The sequence below is a fragment of the Eptesicus fuscus genome, chromosome 15 (assembly GCF_027574615.1).
Source record: "Eptesicus fuscus isolate TK198812 chromosome 15, DD_ASM_mEF_20220401, whole genome shotgun sequence".
NCBI lineage: Eukaryota > Metazoa > Chordata > Mammalia > Chiroptera > Vespertilionidae > Eptesicus > Eptesicus fuscus.
Window position 1 is genome coordinate 64,587,296 of NC_072487.1, and position 22,911 is coordinate 64,610,206.

Sequence of the window (22,911 nt, forward strand, 5' to 3'; positions counted from 1 at the left end):
CCGCAGGCCGATGCGCTATCCACTGAGCCACACCAGTCAGGGCCCCAACCACTCCTTGAAGTGAATGGTTCCTCTGTTCTAACAACCTTACTGACTCCCCATGGTCAACAGGGAGCATCCACATTTATTAACCTAACATAATGGAGCCCCAGCTCATCTCTTCAGACAGTTCTTGCTCTTTCTTTTCCTGCCTTTGCACTTTGGCTCTTTCCCCATCCTCCTGGGAATGCCCTCTGTGCCTCTCCACCTGTCCTGGGGCCAGCCTTTAGGGTCAGCCTTTAGGACCTAGTTGACCTCCCACTACCTTTGAAACTCTGCTAACTACCATCCCCCACTGACTCAACCTCTATGTCTACTGTAGTTGTGCAATGTATTTGGCAATTCATCCAAAGAACCTTTTGCAGTTGGCAAAGCATTAACTTTCACCCTTGATCCATACATTTTTCACAATTTGGGTGAATACCTTGTCTCCCCAGCACCACTGTAAGATTGAGTTCTTACCCGATGCTCAGTAAGTTCTTAATGAGGTATTTTATTTTATTTTTATTTTTTTTTAAAATATTTTATTGATTTTCCACAGAGAGGAAGGGAGAGGGATAGAGAGCCAGAAACATCGATGAGAGAGAAACATCGACCAGCTGCCTCCTGCACACCCCCCACCGGGGATGTGCCCGCAACCAATGTACCGACCGGAATCGAGCCTGGGACCCTTCAGTCCGCTGGCTGATGCTCTATCCACTGAGCCATACTGGTTTCGGCTTAATGAGGTATTTTAATAAATTTCATGGATTATCCTAGGGGCTATGTGTTATGGAGAAAAAATGACTGAGAATATCAGCACTGAAGCAAAATGAAAGACCAATTACACACAGTTCTTCCTCTCTTAGGTCTCCTTGTTCTGCCATATCTTTAAACATCTACAGTGTTCTGTGTACATTGGGCAGAATGTTTGATGATCACTCTTGATTAGACATGAGTAGTCTGCCAGTGGAAGGTCCTTGTGCTTTGTTTGCATTTTAACTACATGTTCTGTTCTCTTTGTGGTAAAATAACGATAACACCAATTTACAGAGAAAATTACCCAGAGTTCCTTTATTGTAATGATTTTTAATATTCACATCTAATCCTTATGCACATGTGTATAGATTTATGTGATTGCAAGTCCTTGTTTTGCATTCTGCTGTCAGAAATGTGCTTTGAGTCTTTGCAATTACCACAATACTTTGTAATGCTCCTTTACTACCTGTAATTTGCTAAACCATTCCTATTTTGGTGGATAATTAGGTAGTTTCCAGTTTTGCTTTTTAGATAATGCTATAGAGAAGTTCTTTGCTCATATTTCCTTAGAACGTGTTCCCAGGAGATGAACTTATTGGTAAAAGCAAAGGAAATTTTTTTCTTAATATTTTTGTTACAGACAAGGAAGGTCACATAAAACACACACACACACACACAGTTTACTGAATAATTATAAAATGAACACCCAACTAACCACTGCTCAGGTCAAGAAAGAACATTTCTGGTTTCTCAGAAACCTCCTCTGTGTCCAAGAAGAAACATGTTGTGGCTTTTGCTTCATATTTATCATGTGGCTTCCAAATGGATTAAAGGGACTTATGTTGTCATCTTGCTGGTTGGCGTGTGCATGTTTCAACACAACATCCATCACTTTTGAGCAGTTATTGTAAACGTGCTTTCTAATTTAGTAAGTATAAAGAAGGTATCTCAAAGTTGCTTTAATTGGCATGTCTTTAACATGTGAAGACAGATATTGTATGTGTGCTCATTTATATTTCTTTTGAATTCTGTCTTCATTTTTTACCCATTTATTTTTGTTACATTTTCAAGTACTATGGAAAACATAGTTTGAGACAAGAGTCTCAAATACCATTTCATTACTCTAGGCATCACTAATTTAGATATAATAATTCAACACAAAGCATGCATTGAAATTTTCTTTCATTATATAAATAAAAAGGATTTGTGTCAAACAAACCTATTAACAATTCCTATTTAAGTCTCAGTAATTAATGCGATATGTTGCAAATTATGCATTGCCTGTTAAAGTAGTCCTGTTAAGACCTAGCACTTCAGAAGAGAGCTAATCAATAGCACTGGGCATATATAAAACTGTATCTTTATTTTAAACTTTTCCTAATGAAGATATATCACAGGTGATCAATAATATTTAAAGGAAAATATGGAGAATCAAGAATTAAAAGGTTTATTTTTTCTAAAATTAACTGTTGAATCTTAAAATGAGGGATTCATCAAGAGGGCAACCAAATGAGACTCCGAGGACATAGTAATCCTAGTGTTTTATTTTTACTCATTAATGCAGAGTCAGGGAAGGGGTGTGTTAGGTGTGTTTATATGTCCAGCATCTCTGAGTTCAGGGAGGAGATTTTCCATCAGTGAGAGTTTCACAGGAGAGCAAACATTCCTGAGTTTGTTAGTTCAGCATATTTAGCCACGTAAGGCCACTCTGGAGCCAGTTGATCATTCAAGCTTTAAGGGCACAAAGCTGGAACATTAAATGAGAGGGAATCAGTAAAGCAAACAAAAGCATGTTCGAAGTTGTGTGTTAGCCTAGGGCCTAGGCTGACATAAGTAAGCATTAGAAGACTAAGCTTTAATTTCTTCATTTCTCTTTTCCTCCCTCACAAGACTGTCTTGAGAACAGGAATTGTATCTTATTCTCTATACCCATATCATCTAGAACTGGTACACAGTAAACTCAGAAGGAGGGGCCAGATGGATGTGTGAGTGAATGGGCTGTGGATTAGTCTACATTAACTCCCATAATCCATTGTTCTCCAGGCATGGTTTCCTTCCAGCACATTGGCATCACTTGGGAACTTGAAAGGAATGCAAAATATTGGGCCACACTCCAGACCTAACCAATCAGAAACTCAGGCTAGAGTCTGGCAGGTGCTTGTGATGCCCACTCAGGTTGAGAACCACTACTATTATCTAACCCATTCTGCCATCTACTGGCACTTTTGGGAATAGCATCTGGCTGTGAGCTGGGCTGAATTCCGTTGCTATTTGAATACATAGGGACTTCCTTACACTTAAAGTTACAGCCACTCTGGATGCGTTCTAAAACTGGAATTGCCTTCTACTTTATTCCCAGCTGTTATAGGGCATGGCATGGCAAGACATCAGCAGGAAGTCTGCATAAACTCATCCTTGTTGTTTTAGATTGTATTAGGATTGTATTGTTACTCATGGGGATCTTTATAGTCAATGTAGGAACATATAAGACACTGCCAGAATTTGAAGGCAAATCATTAAACAACAAAATTCAACACAAATGTAGCAGGTTGTTGGTGGTAGCAGCATAATTTTTCAATCTCCGAGTCCTCACCTAAAATCAACTAAACAGCAAAACCAAAATAACCCAGACAATATTGAGAAAAGTAGGTGACAAGGTAACCCCATAAACCCCAAAACAGAGCAAATGGGTCAAACCAAACACTTCCACAAGAACAGCATTTCTGTAAGAATAGGAAAAAGGGAAGGAAGGAACAGAGATAATAGGTAATGGACCTGAGAACAGGAGAACCCCAAATATTGAGCACTGAAGAGTCGGGCAGCCAATTTAAAAATATCAGCTGAAGCTGGGAGAGGTTCTGTCTCCTGCAACTGTGGGTGGGTGCAAGGGCCTAAGGTTAGAACACCTGAAAGGGCTGGAGCAGGGCAGCCCTGGTAAGCTCATGAGACTGACCTGCTGTCCTCTAGGACAGGACCCCACACTAGGGAAAACTGGAACTAAAATAAAAATTGAGCAGGATAGAGATGAGGGGGGGGCGGGGAGACTGTTTCTCTCATGGAGGTCTTTATAGTCCATATAGAAACATGTACAACACTATCAGAATTTGAAGGCAAGGAAAGAGATGGACCTGATCTAACCAAGGATAAGAACCAGAGGCAAGAAGTCCCAGAAAGCAAGCTGCCTTATTTTTGTTTTTATTTTTTTACTTTTTAATATATTTTTATTGATTTCAGAGAGGAAGGGAGAGGGAGAGAGAGACAGAAACATCAATCATGAGAGGGAATCATCGACCGGTTGCCTCCTGCACACCCCCCACTGGGGATCCAGCCTGCAACCCCCAGGCATGTGCCCTGACAGGGAATTGAACAGTGACCTCCTGGTTCATAGGTTGATGCTCAACCATTGAGCCACACCGGCTGGGCGAGCTGCCTTATTTTTAAATGCCACACAAAAACAGCAAAAGAGGAGGCTCTGTGAAGGTTGAAAATTCTTCCTGAATGTAACCTCATTCCAAAAGTCAGGAAAAATAATTTCACATAAAAATAAACAATAGAAAACTATCAAGGCCAAATTCCATACAAAGTTATTAACACAGAGTCCTAAGAGGGAGCAAAATGATTGGTAGGCAGTGAAAGCACACCAAGTTAAAACAACAATGAGATACCACCTTATACTCATGAGCGTGGCTATTATTAAAGAGATAAGAAGTGTTGGCAAGCTTGGAGAAATTGGAACCCTCAGACATTGCTGGTGGGAATATGAAATGGTACAGCTTCTATGGAAAACACTTTGATGAATGACCATATGGCCCAGCAATTCCACTCCTAGATATAAAACCAAAAGAATTGAAAACAGAAACTCACAGATACTTGTATGTTCTTAGCAGCATTATTTACAAGGTGGAAACAACCCAAGTGTCCATCAACAGATGAATGTATAACAAAATGTGCTATATACATATGGTGCAATATTATTCAACCATAAAAAGTTCTAATACATGCTACAACATGGATGAATCTCAACATGCTAGGGAATAGAACCCAGACTCAAAAGACACATTATATGATTCTACTTCTGTGAAATATCTAGAATAAGCAAATGCATAGACACAGAAAGTAGATCACAGGTTACCAAGGCTGGGGGAGGAGAGGATGGGGAGTTATTGCTTAGTGGATACAGAGTTTCTGTTCAGGGCGATGAAAATTTTTGGAAATAGATAATGGTGATGATTGCACAACATTGCAAAGGTGATTAATGCCACTGAAGTGTACACTTTAAAATGGTTTAAATGGCAAATTTTATCTAGTATATATTTTACCACATTAAAAAACTACATAAAAGTTAGCATCACATGTAATTGCAAAGCTCAGCAATAAAGGCATTTCTTTTATAAAATTATTTTTAAAAATGCTTTATAAGCAGTACTCTTCATAATATAAAAGATATATAGGAAATCACAGACATTGACAATCTTGACTTGAAAAGTGATTTAGAAGAACTGAACTCAGAATGTACAAAAGTTTTAAGAGTATCTTAGCTAATGTATTTTACTATTGGTAAGCCGATAAACAAATTTAGGTATATCCACACAATGGAATACTATTCAGCAATAAAAAGGAAAAACTAACAATACATACAATAGCATGGATGAATTTCAAGATTATTTTGCTGAGTGAAATAAATCATACACAAAAGAATGCAAACTATATGTCTATTTATGCCTACTTCTCTTTGTAAAACTAACCTCTAGTGACAGCAGATCAATGGCTATCTGGGAATGGAGGTGGAGGGAAGGATGGATTACAAGGACCAGAGGGAACCTTTGGTGATGGAGATGTTCATTATCTTGATTATAGTGATGGCTTCACAGATGTATACTTACGTCAAAACTCATCAAATTGGACACTTTCAATATGGGCAGCTTATTTTATGTTAAATGATACATCATCACAATTGTAAACAGTGATTTCTTGTTCTTGGTTTACTTTTCAAATCCTTATTTTCCTAAATTCACTTCCCATTAGTGGCCAGTCTATCCCAATTGTTTTGTTTCCTATTGTCGTTTGTCCTCCTGTTATGTGGTTGCGCTCCTCAGGTGGCTAATTAGTTAGTTTGGTCTGTGAGCTCACGTTCCCCTGGGCTATGGGCTCCTCTGTAGAGCAGTGTTTGGGGGAAGGGCTGAGGACCAGGCTCTAGTCTTTGTCCTTCTCACCGAGTTTAAGGAGAGAGGAGGGGAAAAGCCCCCAGTCACAGAACCTCAGGACCATCCCTGTGGTTTAATCCCACTTTTCTGGTGGGATTGATCCTCGGCTCAGGGACTGTCCTTAAATTCACAGTAAGCAGCAGCCCTGGAAGGAGGCAGTCTCTCTGGGGCATAATCTCTAGCTCCATTTTACTTTTCTTCTCATGGGGGCTTTTTGCTTGCCAACATGTGGCCTGCCTGTGATGCTGGTCTCTGAAGGGAAGGGGCAGGCAGTGTTTATCCCCAAACAGCAATGGGTGAGGCAATGACCACTTTCCAGGCCTTTCCTGCAGCCTTCCCCCTCTCTGCTCCCTCCATCAGCCTTTCCCCTGGCTGTAGGCACCCGCTCCCGAGCACATCCACCATCCCAGACAGACTTTTCTCCAGAGCCGCTCCTTATATTTTGTTTTGCAAGTTCTAAAGCTCCATCCTTCCATTTCACTTCATTTCCCCAGGATGAATTTTGAGGGAGAGAGAAAATACCCAGTGTTAGTTTATCTTATTAGGGACACCATCATTTATTTCTAACTGACTATAAACCATTTAATATTATTGGAGGATTAGTCTAGATCTGAAAATCAGGTTCTGAACATTGTAAGAAAACACCAATGACAATGATAACTACAGAAAAGTGGAAAATAGTTTGCTGATTCAAGAGCCAGAAAAATAACTTTTGAAACACATTTTGACTAGGACTATATTCTTTGGAGTTAGTGTTTAGTGAATGTGAGTGGCTGGCATTACCCTATTCTGAGTGGTGGGAAAACTGAACTGTAAAGAATTCTAAATAAGTTAAAATGTGATCTCAAACTAGAACATGTTGCATTCAGCCAATGCCACTGCATCCAGGCTGTATTCTGAGTGTACCAAGATTTTTCCTGCTTTGGGGTCTTTGTGCCAACATTTATTACTTCAGTGGGTTAACTGGGTCGGTGGGGCTCCCCTGGGCTTGGTGGGCTGCTGCAGTCGCTTGTGGCTGGTCTGCTGATGCATGGTCATAGATGGCCTCCCTCACCCACACATCTGGGACCTGAGCAGGGGCAGCTGGGTCTCTCCGCATGGTCTTTCAACCTGGGCTTCTTGATGACAGAGACCTTCCAAGAGGCCAAAGGTATAAGCAGCAAGGCTTTAAGGTCCAGGCTCCAGAACTCCACAAGTTGCTTCCACCAGGTTCTCTTGGTAAAGCGAGTCAGAAGGCCAACAGAGAATCAAGGGGCAGGGAAATAAACTTCACCTGCAAAATATTATAACCTGTTTTCTCATCTACACATTGCTGCAAAGCAGCTTTCCTCGTTTGTAAACAGCAGAATTATAGGAATTCTCCACCATGGCCCAGCCCAGGGCCCAGCACCTGGCAGGCTCTCGCTATTGGGCCTGTGAATGAATGAATGTCATCACTTATTCATTCCACTCCCTTCAACAATGTAGTACTGCTTCTCTAGACACATTGGCTTATACTGCTCCCTAGTGGAATGTGAGGATTGATACTTGCAACCTGGGGCCTGGGTATAGTTCCTTTCTTGGAAGATTGAACTGTAGGATTCCAGGTGACAAATTAAGACAGTGGTTCCTAAATGTTAGCATATATGTAAAGTATCTGGGGATCTTATTAAGAACAGAAGATTCCTGAACACCATCCCAGCAAGTTCAGTAAGTGTGGGTGGTCCAAATTTATTGAGATTAGGTCTTTATTTAGGTTTTGTGATGAGTGGGTATTGGCGGGTGAAGTTGCTGTGCAGAGAGACATGCATTGGAAAACATCTCTGCCACTTAGTATCTGTGTAACCTTGGGAAATTCACTTAACCTCTCTGACTCTCAGTTCTCTCCTTTGTAAAACGAGGTGAATGATAGCTCTCTCATAGAGTTGTTGTAAGATTGGGAATAGTGCCTAGTTACAGTGCGTAACAGACTCGAACTCAATTAACTGGGGGTTAATACGATTGGTGTAAGACAACAGACAAAAAGGTCTGAAAATGTAGAGTATAAAATAGATGCTCAACAACCATTAGCAGAATTTAAATACTGCAAGCACCAAAAAAAAAAAAAATCATGTCTGCTCACCATTGATGACCAGGATATAGTGCCTCGAAAATGTCATATAGTAGGTGCTCAATAATTTTTTTTTTTAATGAATGAATGAAGTTCTCATAGCCTATCTCTATTGGGGTGAATGTTTGTATTCCCAATGTGCATTTCCTTATTGGCACTGGTTGTTTCAGAAGTTTGGGGTGTGTGTGTGTGTGTGTGTGTGTGTGTGTGTGTGTGTGTTTTAAGTCCTCCAGAGACTTCCAGGCACATTTTGTTTTGCATATACCTTAACACCACTAAGTTGCCAGGGGCCAAGTTGTTTTTAGGAACCTTTTTTCTAGTATGGCATCATGAAAAGAATACTAGCCCTGCAGACAGAAGACCTGTGCAAATCCCAGTTCTGACAAGTAGTTCTGACTAATGGTATTCCTTTAGGCAACTCACCCTCTCTGAACCTCACTTTCCCCATTTGGAATATAAGGGAGTTTTTGCAGAGAATCCATTCTGCCCTAATGTGATAGGATTCTGTAAGTCAAATTCAAAGTTTTAAATAATCCCTTTATTATAAAAGTAATATATTCATGGCAAAAAATTTTGAAAATGCTAAGAAAAATAAGGAAATAAAAACCACTCTTAATACCACTCACCCAGAAGAACCACTGTTAACATTCGGGTGAATATTCAAATCCTTCTTATATCTCTGAATAATGTTAAGCAATACATTGGAATCAGAACATATATACTGCTTTGCAATGTGCTTTTCTCACTTAGTATATTATCAGAATTCTTATGTAATTAATATTCTTCCAAAGCTGATTCTCATGGATGTGTAGTAGTCATCTGTTGTATGGATGGATGGGTTACAATTCATTTAAACAATTCCCTGTTGTTGGATGTTTAGGTTGGTTCCATTATTTTACTGTTACAGATAAGGCTTTGTTGGCTAGCCTTTTATGCAAATCTGTACTCACATCTCTGAATTCCCTCCCCCTCCATGAGTTAAATTTGTAAAGCTTTTGAGATCTGTTACCAAACTGCCCTCCAGAAAAGTTGTACAAATGGACACCCTCATTAGTAACATTTGAAAATGACCATTTCTCCACTACCTCCTGTTGGCTACTGTGGTTTAATGTCATAGGTGAAAAATAGTACATCATTGTTTTAATCTAATGTAATTTTCATACTAGTTAGGCTCTAGTAGTAGATAAAATTGCATACACATATTTTTACATCTTTGTAAAAATACATGTACATATTGAATGTGGGAGGGGCCATACAGAATTGTCAGTAGTTGTTTAATGTGACTGATATAATTCTGTTGTTACACATTTTCTTAAAGTAAAAAACACTCTTTGTAGCCAATGGCTGCCTGTCCCCCCTATTCCCTCCTCTTCCTCTTCCTGGGCAGAGTGGAGACCACATTGCCTCGCCTCCCTTGCAGCAGCATCTGGCCATGTGGTTAGGGGTGGACTAATAGGGTATAAAAGGAAGTGATGTGCACACGTTCTGGGTCATCTCTAACTTAAGTTCTTTCTGTTGGATGTTGGTTCTTTCCTCTTTCCCAGGAGTAGCTACCCAACTTTAATTAAGCAAATGAGGACACCCCAGGGGATGGCAGAGCAGCAGGGAGCCTGGTTCCTGTTCATAGCAGTCACTTCACCAACTTGGCCTGGCTGTTCCATTTTTTAAGAGAGAAATTAATTGATGAGGATGATGTTTGGCCCTCTATATTTTTAGAGGTTTTTTTTTGTGACAGCAGCTTAGCTGTTACCCAACAACTACAACCGCAGACTTCTCTGTAAGATTGGGGACACTTTGAATACCATTTCACACTTCATGGGGCTGGTTAGGCTCTGGGGGCACAGCACTTGGGAGTCACTGTGCTCTTCACAGAACAGCATAGAATACTGGCCTTTATTATTCCTTCCTATAAGTGTTGATTTAACAAAAATTATACATTTTAACTTTAGGATATTTGGAAATAATACATATAATCTAAATTATTATTTATTATGACTTATATTCTATTTATTATATTATATTTTTATATTATGTATGTATAATGTCATCTAAGTGTATTGATAGAACCCAACACAAGAATCACAATTACAGGCATATGACCAACATCCTTCATTGGGGCTGACTGTCCCATTAATATTTAAAGGTTGCATGTTCATCATTGGTTTTGCTGCACTGTGCATTTTGAATGACAATGGTTGTAGTAGAACAATAGAAAGCATACATTAAAGAAAATGTTTCACATGATTGGTTCAATTGAATGCATTCACATTGCTCCTCTACTCTGGGAAGTGCAGTATCAGGCAGTACTCGAAGAAGTCAGCCTTCGTCCAAGATGCTGAATGCTGGCAAGAGATTTGAGCAAGGCACACAAGCAAGTGCAGAGGATACCCATCCCACAGGTCACCCATTGCCTTCATGAATGACTGGATCCATGGCCTCATGATGACCTTGGTCCGTGATTCTCATCACAGTTACATAGCCCAGCTGCGACCCACCCTCTGAGCACCGAAGGAGTTGCAATGAGACTGCTGCTTCTCCTTGTCACTTGGGAGGAGAGCCCTCTCTCCTCCTCTGAGTGGATCCTCACATGGCCCCCTCAGCAGTACAGTCTGGCAGTGATCCCCAGCCCACCCCGTAGAGGAAGCCCAGCTTCTGTTGCTCACAGTGACATGGCAGAGATGGGACACTCGAGGACAGGGGATCTGGGTGTGCTTTCCCCCTCCACATCTTACTATTGTGAGGACCAGTGTGGGTGAGTGATGCCAGTTTACATTTTGTTGTTGGTGTTTTTTGTTGTTGTTGTTGTTTGTTTGTTGTTTTTTCATTTAAAACCATCATTAGCAATTCACTTGATGCTGCATTGCCTTCATAATTATTTGTACTGACTGTATATTACTTCATCACATAATAGAATTTATCTAACTAGCTCCTGATTTAGTAGTTCCAATTTTGTGTTGTAAAAATTGCTGTAATTAATATCTTTGTCAATAGAACTTTTTTCATTGGATGGATAATTGCCTCAGGAAATGGGGTAAGTTTTGACTGCATCTTATGGAAAACTAGAAGGATATTGTGGCAAACTCTTTTGTGTTAGCATTTTGCATGAGCAAAAAATGGAAAAAAGCAGAAATATCCTTCAGTAGGAAGTACTTAAATAAATTATGCTCCATCCAATCAATGGAATACAATGCAACCATTAAAAAGAATGAGGATTATTCATAGTAGCCCAAAAGTAGAAACAATCCAAATGTCCACCAACCAATGAATAGATAAGCAAAATATGGTGTAATATCCATGCAATGGAATATCATTTAACCATAAAAAGAATGAAGCTCTAATCCATGCTACAACATAGATGAACCTTGAAAACATTATACTAAGTGAAAGAAGTCAGATCCAGAAAGCCTCATGTAATGTGATTCCATTTTTATGAAATATCTAGACTAGGCAAATCCATAGAGACAGGAAATAGGTAGTACTGGGGGTGGTGGGAGGGAGGAATGGGAAATGATTGCTAATGGCTATGAGGTTTCTTTTTGGGGTGATAAAATTGCTCTGGCACTAGCTAGTAGTGAATATACAAAAAAACAAAACAAAATACTGAATGGTACACTTTAGGGTATGTGAATAAAAAAAAAGAATGAGGAATCTATATTGACATGATTTGTCATTCATTGAAAAACAGCAAAGTGAAAAGCAATATCTAAAATATACCATTTTGGTGAAAGTGTTTTTTTCTGTTTTTGGTGGTTGAGATTGTGAGGCCTCCCCAGGAATACATTGGTCCCATCCTCACTCTGCCTCTTTGGTTGGACAGCAGAGAGCACCTACTATGTGCTGGGTGCTGAGATCATGTACAATGACTTCTATGTAATGTAGTTTCAGATGCAAAACTGAAAGATAAGAGAGACAAGTGGCTTGCCAAGGTTATTCAGCCAGGAAAGTCAAAACCAAGTCTACCTAACTCCAGGGAAGATGAGTCAGAGGCCTGGGCACCTGGAGGCTCGTCCTCAGCTTCATTTGTTCGCTGTGGACTGGCCGGGTAGGGGCGTGGAGGCGGCTTCACCTCAGTGAGCATAGCTTACAAGAATGCTGGCTTATGCTTTATGCTGAGAGGTCCTTTACAATCCTTTATTTGAGGACACAAGGATGGGGATTTCAGAGAGTCATCTAACTAAGGGCCAGCTAGTCCCTGAGGGTATGATGAGAATACTCCAGTAGTTCCTACCTGGTCTACTCATGCTGCTTGAACATTCCTCACTTCTTCACAAAGCTGCCCTTGCTGTTGTTTTTAACTAGAAAACACTTTCTGCCCATCAGCCTCCCAACAAACTCCTACTCACCTGTCAAAACCCAGCTCATATGTGCCTTCTGTTCTTTTCTCCTTAGCAACACCATTTCTAAATGGCCCTATTAGCATCTTTATAATAATGCTAGTAATATTAATACTAGTAGTTATCATTTAGTGGGCACCCACTGTGTACTAGGCAATTTTAAGTATTGATATATTCATTCCTTTTAATTCTCATGGGAGTTATGCAATAGAAGTATAATTATTTACATTTCTTACAGATGAAGAAACCACCTAGCGAGGTTAGGAAATTTGCCTCAAGTCACACAACCAGGATGTGAAGCAACAGATCTTTCTGACTCCAAAGTTCAGACTTTTCCCCTTGCACCACATGCCTCTCCTGCACCAGTCACCTTGAGTTGCAGATGCTGCGGTTCTCTGTCTTCACCGTTGCCCGAGGCAGGTGATGGCTCTGATTTCAGGACTGCGACCTTCTGCCCAGTAGAGGTTCTGCTCCCCAGAGCCTGATCCTAAAGTTCAGCAGGAGTGGATTGTTCCACTTGCAGGGACCCAGCCTGGAAAGTAAAAGCAGTATGTTTGTCCTCTCCCTGCTGAAGGGACAGGCCTGCTATCTGTCCTAGAAGGCGATACAGGGGCAGGCTGTGCCTCCTTGAGGACTTGCAGATGTTTCCTGAGGCCATGAGAGCATTTCTGCTGCTTGCCAGTTCATGTGAGCTGCCGGGAAAGCCGGCTTCGTGGCCCTGCTCTTAAATGTCAACAAGCGACTCTAGCCAGCAATCTGGAAATTACCCTGAAATATGAAGGCCAGAGAGGCCCACGGAGGATGGAGGCCCCATCGCCAGCTTGTTGGATTCTTGCCAAAGCCCTGCCGAGGCTTCACTGTAGAGGCAGCAGGACCTGGTGGTTGAGACATGCAGCTTTGCAGTCAGTTTTAGCTTTGAAAACCACCTTTGCCGCCTGTGAAGTCTGACCTTGGGGCAAGTTTCTCCATCTTCCTAAACCCGAGTTACTTCATTTTTCACCAGGGAATAATTGTCTCGTTTTCAGAGTTCTAGATAAAAAAGATATAATGCATACAAAACCCTGACCACCACACCTAGCACAGTGCCCACATACAACAGTGACACTAATGATGATGACAACAATAATTATTAAACTATCCCTAGCAGATTTTTGTTGTTTGCAGCTAAGAACCCTGACATACAGTTAATGCCATTGGTTGGGGGAGCAGAGAAGTTTTCTAGGAAGACAGGTCACTTGGGACAGATGGATGGTTTCCCCTGGTCCAGGACAAGTACTGTCTGAGAAACTGACCCCTTGCACCGCTTCTCTGCCCTTGACCCTGGGGCATGCCAAACTTTGTGTGTGCGCATGTGCTGTTCTCCTTTGGGTCTCAATTTCTGGAGTAACCTTGAGAACGGAGAGGCCTGGTCAAGACACTATGCCCACTCTTCTGAATCCCAGGTAACACATAATCATTTCTCCATCCCAACCACCAACACAGGATTGTGTTATTAATATTTTTTAATTTTTATTGATTTCAGAGAAGAAGGGAGAGAGAGAAAAATAGAAACATCAATGATGAGATAGAATCATTGATCAGCGCCTCCTACATGCTCCCCACTGGGGATCGAGCCTGCAACCCGGGCATGTGCCCTGACCGGGAATCGAACCATGACCTCCTGGTTCATAGGTCGAGGCTCAACCACTGAGCTACGCTGGCTGGGCAGGATTGTGTTGTTTTTCTGAAGAAAGTGCATAATTGGATATTGAACAATATTTAAAAGTTAGAAAGCATTTCACAAGGATGATTTTATTAATATTATCTGGGCACACAAATATCCACAAAAAAGATGGGCTTTATAAAAATCTTATTTGAGTCTTTTTTAATTTTATTTTGTTGTTGACAGTACTACAGATGTCTCCCATTTCCCCTCACTTTACCCTCCTCAACCCAGCTCCTACCTACCCCTCACCATGCCCCCCTCCCCAAGTCTTCACTACCCTATTGCCTGTGTCCATGGGCTATGCATATAAGTATATAAGTTCTTTGGTTTATCTCTCCTTGTCCTCCCACCCCGACATGGAGGTATGTCGGTCTGTTCCTACCTCCACGCTTCAGGTATTATTTTGTTGGCCAATTCATTTTGTTCATTAGTTTCCACAAATAAGTGAGGTCAGTGATATTTGTCTTTCTCAGATTGGCTTATTTCACTTAGCATAATAGTCTCCAGGTCCATCCATTGCTGTCCCAAAGGGTAAGAGATCCCTCTTTTTTGCAGCTGCATAGTATTCCATTGTGTATTGAGTCTTTCTTGAGCTCTTCCAGTTTTCATGTAGAGGACTCCAGGAAAGAAGCAGATAGATAGCCTTGTGCAGTTTTGGTTTCTAATATTTTCGCTGGACATTCTTTCATATAGATTTTTCCATGTCTTGACTAGATTTATATTTGTCATTAAAAATATAATGATTGTTGTGTGTGTGTGTGAGAGAGAGAGAGAGAGAGAGAGAGAGAGAGAGAGAGAGACTGATTTGTTGTTCCACTTATTTATGCATTCTTTGGTTACTTCTTGTATATGGCCAGGGATTGAACCCACAGCCTTGACGTGTTGGGATGATGCTCCATCCAACTGAGCTACCCGGCCAGGGCCTATATTTGTCATTTTTAAGCTGGTCATAGTATTCCTTCAAGTGAATGGGGCAGGGTTTGCCCCTCCACCCTTCATTTGGCACTTGGGTAGCTCCAATTTTCTGCTATTATATATCTTTAGAAATATTTCTTTAGAACAAATCCCTAGAAGCAGACTGAGGGGTCAACAGGTAAGAATAGAGTTCCTTGGCCTTGTTATTTAAGGTTAGATCATCCTCAAGAAAGATAAAACCAACTCACACGTGTTCTCTCCTGTTCTGAAATGGGCAAGGAATATGGAAGCAGTGCCAATGAGATGACAACACAATTAGCTGAGCCAGGCAGAATTTTCTGGAAGCGGGTGGAAGGGCTGGGCTTCTCTGTGAGAATGCCGTCAACTGAAATCCCAGTGCTCTGTCAGCTTATTCAGGGCCACTCCACCCCAGCCTCAAGCGCCTCGGCAGGAATTGTATCCTGGCAGTCGGTATAGAATGGGTGTTCTCTAGAATCTCCCACAAATTCTCAAGAGTCAAGTGCCTGTGGTGGGTGGGAGTAAATGTTATACCTGAACCAGGTAAGACAGCCTGGTGGAGGGAGCTCTACATTGACCCTGGATTTAGGAGACCTGGCTCCAGGCAGGGCCCTGCCGTCACACAGATGACTCAGCAGGCCCTCCCTGTCACAGTCACAGGGGTGGCACATTACTGACATTTCACAATTCTAGATGCATTCCTTTGACCAGGGACATTGACTCGATACCATGCAGGCCACCAGGGACAGGGCATGGTGCGTTCATACCCAGGGTGAACAGGCCTGTGTGGGGGAGGAGGTGAAGGGCCCCATGAAAACTCTGAAAGCAGGGAACGAGCCCCAAGAAGGAGGTGCAGCTCAGTCTAGCCTTTCACAAAAACTCAGCACCTAGGCTTCCTTCTCTAGTCGCCTCGGACCCGGGCCGGGGCGGGAGGTGGGGGAGTGGTGGGGGAGCTCTCCCGGGAGTGCACAGAGCCTTCCTGAGGTTGTTTGGCCTGGACAGAAACCTGGGATGGATGTTTCCTGTCAGCTTTGAGAACTGGCCACATATTCCCGTGGATTTGCCCAGTGACCCTACCCCAGCCACATTGTGTGTGAGCCCCTGGTCTGCGTAGCTCACATCACACATGACCCGTGACTCCTGTGTGGCTCTCCTGTCTCCTGGACTCATCACTACGATTCATTCTTTAGCCAAACCCAGTGCGGCTCAGACCACTGTCTCCTTCCTTCTTCCCCTCATTCCCTATCTTCTACCCATCCTGCCTTTTCTCTTCCTCAAACACACTAAGCTGGTTCCTATGTGAGAGACTCGCCATGTGTGGGTCCCTGTCCTTGGATCTTCCCATGTATCCCCTGGTTCTCATTCAGGCCTCAGTTTGATGGGCACCTTTTCCCAAGAGGTCATTCCGCTGAGTCATTTGCTATCCCCTTATCAGCCTGTGTTTTCTTCTTAGCACTGTCATTTCCAAAAATGATCTTATTTACCCAGATATTGTCTGACTCCTTAACTAGAACATAAGTTCCAAGAGGACAGTGACAAGGGCTGTTCTGTTCTCTGCTCAGAGCTGAGAAGGACGCCAGCATCTGTGTGTGTGGCCCTCCCTGGTCTTCATTCGGCTCCTCAGTGGGATGTGCATATGGGCTTGACAGCAGAGGGAGCCCTGGCTGGGCTGCATGCAGATTGGGGTTCCTGCCCAACTCAGCAGTTTTACCTGTGCTGTAACCTGGACCACCTCCTACCCAAGTCTGCGGGTGGAGCAGACTGGACCCAGTGGGCAGAAGCTCATAGAGAAAGTCTTTACTTCTATATGAAGAGAACTTTTGAACAGAGCTGACGGGAGACAGAAGGGCAGTGCTGCTGTTCACCTGTGCCAGCTCCACACCTTGTCCATCCCTCTGTGGCCTGCTCCCTACCCTCTGCCTCCAGGGGGCCTGCCCACCAACCTGCTGGCTCACTGAGCTCACTGGCTCCTGGGCCTATTTTCCAGCACAGACGCTGGGGAACTCGATCAGATGATCTGTGTGGGCCATTTCATCTCCAGTTTCAGGGGCTTGGCCGAGAGCAGTTCATTTCTAATCTGCAGCCTGTGGACAGCAGGGCCTCCAGGGAGTGGAGGGTGACAGATTGGGTTAAGATGCTAATGGCATGCCAGCGTTAATGCTCAGTGACTCACAGGCCAGTACACCGGCTAGTAACCACATCTGACCCACCTGCTCTTTGCTTTGAACTGAAAGCTGACGGTCTGAATCAGGAATGCAGCACCTAGGGGAAATATGAGCTCCAGGCTGCGTCTGCTGCCGGGTTACGCATGGGCTTGACTAAGACCTTTCCTTCTCTGAGCCTTGTGTTTTTTTTTTTGTTTTGTTTTCTTAATCCCCACCTGAGGATATGCTAAGAGAGAGGATGGCCAAGAGAAAGAGAAAGAGAGAGAGACAGAAAGAACCCATGTGAGAGAGAAACATCAATTGGTTGCCTCCTATACATGCCCAGACCCAGATCAAACCTGAAACCTGGGTATGTGCCCTGACCGGGAATTGAAACTGGGACCGTTCAGTGTACAGGATGACACTCCAACCAACTGAGCCACACTGGCCAAGGCTTAAGGGCCTCTCTTCTAACATTAGCATTCTAGGATTCTACCAGTGAACCTCAGGTGTGAAAATCCTAGTGCTCGTGCCCAAGCTCCAAGGATTCTTCAGCAGGTCATCCTTCTTAGTTGACAGCCCAGCAAGGAACCAAGACCCCTGGCCCCCATCAACAGTCCAAGTCTTCTGGAGTGTCTGTGTTTATTCGCAGCTCTGGCTGGGCAGGTGACATCAGTTTGTGACCTGTCAGTGGACAGAGCTGGAGATGTCCATCATGAGAGAGGTGAGCTGAATCTAGTCCAGAGTCACCTGGAGGCGGTCCCACCAGCACCCAGACTGGTCTGCTCATCTGGAGGTCAGGAGAGGGACTTTTTGCCTCTGACTTTGACCATGTGGACACCCCGTGGGCAGCAAGCATCTTGGCCAAGACCTCCCTGGATGTGGCAGCCCTGGGCAGACCTCCCTGCGATGAAAAGGAGCCTCTCCATGATGCCCTGTGATAATTGCATGATGTTTATAGTAGTTCCACGCTGCTTTCCTGAAACTCCTCTGAATTAACCTGAGGCACGACCACACAGGAAGAACAGGAAGCCTAAGACTGAGTTCCTGGGGCCACTCTCCCGAGCCAGCTTTTTCTTTCACTCTGTAGAGTTCCTGTAGGAACGAAAGACTCAGAAAGTCCAATAGCTGAATAAACATTTCTCAAGCATCGTCTCTGTGCTAACTCCAGGTTGGGAATCAGGAATTAAAAATGAACCATTAGCTTTTTAATGCTCTGTGCAATATATATATATATACCTACACAAACACACGGTATAGATTCTCAGGTGAATAGGCTTTTCATGAAACAAATCTTGTAGATACCACTGTAAGGATGGATACACTGGCTTTAAGGGAATATACTTGTTTAAAAAATAAAGAATAAATACTAAAAGTAAAAAAAAAAAAAAAATGAATCAGACATGGTCCCTGTTCTCAGAGAGTTTGCATAAATCTTTTTACCCTCTGAGCCCTAGTTCTGCAAAATGGAGTTAATGTTCCCTGTCTAGGGTTGTTAGATGGAGCGAATAAAAGTACATGATACTTAGTTAAATTTGAATTTCAGATATGCAAGGTATAATGGTTTAAGTATGAGTATGTCCCATGGAATATTTGGGACGTACTTATACTTAAAAATTCTTCACTGTGTATCTGAAATTCAAATTTTACTGGCATCTTGTACTTTATCTGGCAACCCTACCTCTGTCCAAACTAGTTCAGGGACTTTATGATGTGCAACAGGAATAATATGTGAATTAATAATGTCTGAAAGTGCTTTCCAGTTTGTAAAGTTCTATGTCACCAATGAGTTTGGATAGCAGTGCTCTGTTGGAAGAGGTTCTCTTGCAGGCCCAGGAGTCTCCTCTCACTGTGGAGATCCTACGAGACGAGGAGAAAGATTCAATGCCGCATCACAAGTGAACACCTTTTTTCTTGGGCAGTGGATCCAAAACCAATGGCACAAGATGAAGCAGTGCATGTGAGAAAGCCGAGGGTTTTGGTTCACAGAAAACCCAAAACAGGACCCACTAGGATGTGCACAGCACATGCATCTTCTGACTGCATCATGTCTAGAAGGCTGTGCTGCTCAGACTCCCCCTGGAGAACTGAAAGGGACAGGAAGGGCTGGCGTTAAGGGGCCTGGAGACAGACCAGTGTCCTGGCAGGGATAGGAGGGCTGAGAGGTGTTTAACTTGGAGATCCGTGGATTCAGGCGACATAAGCCATCGGCTGCCCATCCAGACAGGGTCTTGCTTCTGGAAGGTGCCACTTCCATCCAAGGTGGCATTTTGCTTTGGTAAAGGACCCCAAACAGACATTCCTTTTCTGTCTAGCGGAGAAGCAGAGCACTAATAGCAGCAGCAACTGTTCAAAATGTGAAGGCTGGACAAGCCCTTAGAATCCCCACTCCTCCCTCCTTCCATCTTCTGGAGAGGGAAGACCGGGCTGGAGAAAAGACTCGCCCAAGACCAGGTAATAAGTTAGGGCAGAGCTAGGCTGGAACCCACACTTGCTGCTTCCCAAGTCACAGTCCGACTCACTTTAACCCATCCTCTCCTGAGATGTCCCCCTGTCTCCTCCCCTCTCCCCCCAAGCAGCCACTGTCCTCCAAGGCCAAACATCCAGAGACACTGCTGAGAAACCTGTTTCCCACAGAGGGCAAGGTGGTTATTTAATAATAGTGATGATAATCTGCTTGGGGGCGGTACTTTATAGTTTGAAAAATACTTTCATGTCATTTATCTCACCTTCATCAACTTCTACCCTCCTACACCCTACACTTTCTGCCCTTGTCCAACCCTTAAGGTGCACATCTCTCCCACGGAGAAGCAGGCTGTGGGATGGTTAGAGTGTGGCCTCTGGAGCCAAACTGCCCGAGACTGAAGCCTGGAGCAAGATTGTGTGGCCTTTGGCAAATCTTGTGACAGAGGTTAACTGTGCCTCTGAGTTCCCACGTGAGGATTACATGAGTTAGTGTGTGCTCACAACAATACCTAGCACATTGTTAGGACTTCACAAATCTCAGCTCCTACCATGACTATATTATTATTATTGTTGTTATTTCAGAACTCTGTTCTGTGGTCCAAAGCCTTTTCCTTCTTCCTGTCCCTCCTTCAAGACTCAGTTAAAATTCCCCTCCCCTAGGAAGAGTTCTTTGATCCCTTTCCCTGAACAGAGGTAGATGTTTTCTAACATTGACTGCTCCTATTTAAATGTAGAAATTTGCCTATTTTCTGGTTTCTCCCCATGACTAAGCTTTGAACTTCATCCCCTTATTTATCTGCAACATATATGTGCTTAATTGATGTTTGTTGAATGAATGAGTGATCCCATTGATGCACCAATCTAGGAATCATTCTTGATTTCTTTCCTTCCATCACCCACACCCAATCCAAGAGGAAGTTTTGACAATTCTACGTCTAAAATACATCCTCAGTCTGCCTCTAGGCCAGTCTAGGCCACCATCTTCTCACACCTGAACAACCTGGCCTTCTCACTGGTTCCCATGCTCCGGTCCTGCCGCCCTGTGATCCACCTTCATCCCCTCCCAAGAACCCTCCCTTGACATCTCATTGCTGTTAGAAGAAAATCTAGCCTACTGACATTGGCTCTAGAGCTCTGCATAACTAGCTCCTACCCTATCCGGCACCATTCTCTCCATCATTGGTACACTTCCTCCGCTCTGGTCTCCCTTCCAGTTCTTTCCTGCCTCATAGTCCCGAACTGGCTCTTCCTCTGGTCTTTGCAGAGCCAGCTTCTTCTGATTTCAAGTTTAATGTTACATCCTCAAAGAGGCTTTCCCTGATCACCCTAAGGGAACGTCTCCCAGTTATTCTGTGTCACAACACCCTTTTAATCTCCTTTGTAACATTTACCATAATCGGTAAATACCTTGCTTGTTCACCCATTAATATGTGAATTGATTTTCCCACTCAATACATTGTGAGCACAAGTTCAGGATACACTTCTCTTTTTTTCTTCTTCTGCATTTCTTTTTGTCTTGTTCACCAGAGTATTTCTAGATCGGTGCTTAATACATTTCCGATGAGTGAATGACTCCTCCTAGCACAGAACGAGTAGCCCAAACAAGTATGCACGCTTTATAGCTGGCAAAACGGAAGTTTAGAGAGGTTGATTGCTGCCTTCGGTCACATAGGCTGGAAGTAGGGCACCAGGCCCACTAGATCATGGACTTTTCCCATAAGACCATTTCACCTTGAAGGGAGACAGACTCGGGGTTGGAAGCCCGGCTTAGCTGATTCATAGACTAATTATCCAACATGTAGGCAGATGGCAGACATCCCAAGGTTCTTGTCTCTAAACAATTAGTGCTTTCCGAGCTGGGTTGACTCAGTAGTCATTCAGTCGCCCTGCAGACTGAAGGGTCCCAGGTTCGATTCCGGTCAATGGCACATGCCTGGGTTGCAGGGTTGATTGATACCCGGTGGGGGGCGCACAGGAGGCAGTCAATCAATGATTCTCCTCATTGATGTTTCTCTCTCTCTCTCCCTCTCTCTCTCCTCTCTGAAATCAATGAAAATATATCTTTAAAAAATAAAGAAAGAAGTAGTGCTGCCAGTATGTGGCTCAGGATTACATCCAATTACAAATTCTGGGCTGCACTTGAGGCACTGCACACACCCAATAAACACCCAACGGCCGTAAGAAAAGTGCAGCGATTGTGTGAAAAAGGAAATCAGACCCACAGGCCTGAGAGCAGGCTTGCTCTCCCAGGACCCTCTTCAGGGCTGTTCTAATTTAGGCCTAATGGAATGGGAAAGATGTTGTTTCTAGTTCCCTTACACTAATGTGGCCTAATTTGGAAGATTTTGCCATTCCGGAGTTCCTGACTGATGCCCGAGAGCAGACCCTGATTATTGCCATCATTTAAAATACTGCCTTGGCCATTGATCAAAAGCTGGCAGCGAGACACCATTTCTGTGAGTTCAGGAGGCAAGTTCCTGGAGAGGGAGCCCGGTGACATGAGAATCCAGGTTGGGAAGTCAGAGGGCAGTGTTGTGGCTGGGAAGACAGGCCCTTGGATTTCCAGCTAGCCGACTGTAGGTCCCTTGCTGACCCTCACCTGTCTCCTCTGTAGGGCGTGATTTGGTTCTGATGGTGGCCCTCGAGTCAGAGGGTTTGCATCTGATGTCAGGTCTGCTGCTGATGTGTGGTGAGGACCTTGTCAAGGCCCTTTTCTTTGGGTCTTGGTTTGTCATCTGCATAAGGACAGGTTTGAATCCAGCTCTGATATTTCCTCTTTCTGTGCCTTTTCCAGAGAAACAATTTCCCCTTTAGGACTGGGTTTCTATACCCTCCAGCCCTAGGAAGCTAGCATGAAATCAGCATGGCTACTTCAAAACAGTTCTACAAAGAGCATCTTAGACCTAAAGGCCCGGATTTCTCAGGGGCACTCGAGGAGTCGAGTGGCCATTCCTGTCACAGCCCTAGAAGCTGGGTACACATTTCAATGACAGGTACCCACTCCAATGAAGGAGGCTCTTCAAGAGGGCAAAGTCAGGGAAGCAGGTTGAGGAGTGGTGCTCCTCTGAGAATCTAGAAGTTCTGAGCACTGAACCCCAAGGACATAGTACTTTCCTGGCCTTATCAGAAGACGAGGTTTAGGAAAATCAGGCATGTCCCAATGTCTTTTGAGCATTTACTGTGGGGCAGGCTTTGGCTCATCACTTTATATACATTGTTTTGTTTGACCTTGAGTCCTATGAGATAGATATTATGACCT